Source organism: Perca fluviatilis, unplaced genomic scaffold (genome assembly GCF_010015445.1).
Source record: "Perca fluviatilis unplaced genomic scaffold, GENO_Pfluv_1.0 PFLUV_unplaced_scaf_9, whole genome shotgun sequence".
Classification (NCBI taxonomy): Eukaryota; Metazoa; Chordata; class Actinopteri; order Perciformes; family Percidae; genus Perca; species Perca fluviatilis.
Window position 1 is genome coordinate 163,602 of NW_024375770.1, and position 2,500 is coordinate 166,101.

General features: G+C 48.8%; 1 protein-coding gene across 1 annotated transcript in view; it reads left to right on the forward strand.

The window, feature by feature from the left end:
* Window positions 1-1,742: 1,742 nt before the first annotated feature.
* LOC120555351 (cGMP-dependent protein kinase 1-like) overlaps window positions 1,743-2,500 on the forward strand; it is a gene marked incomplete at its 3' end in the record, with an annotated part of 19,012 nt that continues 18,254 nt past the window's right edge. Inside the window, exon 1 of the mRNA XM_039794011.1 lies at window positions 1,743-2,073. The remainder of the gene's footprint in view (window positions 2,074-2,500) is intronic.

Consider the following 2,500-nt stretch of genomic DNA (forward strand, 5'->3'; position numbering starts at 1 on the left):
CTATGTTTGTTGAGCATATTATTATTTGAGCATATATATATATACATATAAACATACATATATATTACAAAACAACAATATATTATAACAACATAATAAATACTAACAAACTCTCAAAACACCTTACTTTACACTACTAAACAACTCATACCATCACTACCCCATCACTTCCCCACACCAATATAGCCTACCCTACTTCCCCCATCATACTACTTCACCCTCTACTAACAAAATACCTCCCAAACTAACTATAACACACAACAATACTACCCTATTTAACAAAAATACCAAAAAAAAAAAAAATAACAATGAATACGCGCTTAAGCTACCTACTTCCACACCCACACACACACACACACCCCACACACCCACACCCACACACACACCACCCTACCCCCCCCGCCGCCCGCCATCTTACACACTGCCCCCCCCCCCACCCCCCCCCCCCCCCCCCCCCCCCCCCCCCCCCCCCCCCCCCCCCCCCCCCCCCCCCCCCCCCCCCCCCCCCCCCACCCCCCCCCCCCCCCCCCCCCCCACCCCCCCCCACCCCCCCCAACACCCACACCCACCAACACCACACACCACACCCCCCACCCCCCCCCCCCCCCCCCACACACACCACACACAACCCCCCCCCACCCCCCACACCACCCCCCAGCACACACACACACACCACAAACACACACACACACACCACCCCCACCCCCCACCCCCCCCACCCACCCCCCCCACCACACACCACCCCCCCCCCCACACAACACCACCCCCAAAAACCCACACAACACACCCACACACACACACAAAACACACACAAAAACCAAACACAAACAAAAAAAAAAAAAAAAAAACACACAACCCACCACACACACAAACAAAAACAAAAAAAACACAACAACCACACAAACACAACAAAAAACAAACACAAAACACAAAAAAAAAAACAAATAACACACACATCATCATCACACACAACTCAATACCACCTAATCAATATCACAACACACACAAATCATCACATCAACACACACACACACATCAAACACACACACATCAACCACATCACACACACACACCCTCACAATAACAAAAAAACACACACAACACACCACACAGCACACACACCGAATCATCACAAAACCCACACCATCACACAACACAATAATAAATCAATACACACATCATCATCAATACATCACATATACAAACACAACAAATCACACCCACCAACACCACACACTCAACCACACACACACATAACACCGACATCATCACAGAAACACTGATGATATTGATTTGTGGTTTTGATTGGTTGTGTCTCTTTTGAATCCTTCTGCGATTCTTCCTCAAAACGAAAAGGATGATAGCGATGAAGAGAGATGGACGATGAAGAGGAGGAGAAGAGAGGAGGAGTTGAGGAAGAGGAGGAGAAGAGAGGAGGAGAAGAGGAAGAGGAGGAGAAGAGAGGAGGAGTTGAGGAAGAGGAGGAGAAGAGAGGAGGAGTTGAGGCAGTGCAACTTTTGCAGCCCCGGCAGCCTCTCCCGGTGTCCGCTAATGAAGCCCCTCGCTGCTGCTTCGTGTTAAACTAATTAAACTAATGACGGTGATTAAACCGGAGCAGATCCGCAGACCCGGATCCGCTCTGCGCTCCGGGATCGTTTAAATCACCTCCACCCTGTAGGATCATCTGTGCACGCCTTCTCTAGTCTCTCCACACACGGAAACTACAAATGCGCGCAGCACGATCTGCTTTTCCCTCGTGCCACACCGGAATATATCTGCAGGTTCTCGCGGATGTGAACGGATGGAAGTGACGGTAGACGGACGTTTATTGTGGATTCCTGCGTTTCTTTTGTGTCTTCTGGGATGTCAAATATGTCACTTTTTCTTTCCTTCTACGGATTTCTGAAGACCCGTTTTATTGTACCTGACAACGCACATACGGACGGCACGGCACGGCACGGCACGGCACGCACGCGGATTCAACCTGTTTTGCAGCTCATCCGGATGTTTTGGACTTTAATTCTTTTTTAAAGGAGTGAAAGCAACGCACAGAAACCGGATCGCTTAGAGGAGGTCCTTCTGCATCTTTCTGTGTCTTTTGTTGTTGTTTAGCGTCTCTTATAGTCACTTTACACACACACACACACACACACACACACACACACACACACACACACACACACACACACACACACACACACACACAGACAAAGACACAGAGACACACACACACAGACACACACACACACACACACACACACACACACACACACACACACACACACACACACACACACAGACAAAGACACAGAGAGAGACACACACACACACACACACACAGACAAAGACACAGAGAGAGACACACACACACACACACACACAGACAAAGACACAGAGAGAGACACACACACACACACACACACGACAAAGACACAGAGACACACACACACAGACACACACACACACACACACACACACACACAGACACACACACACACAC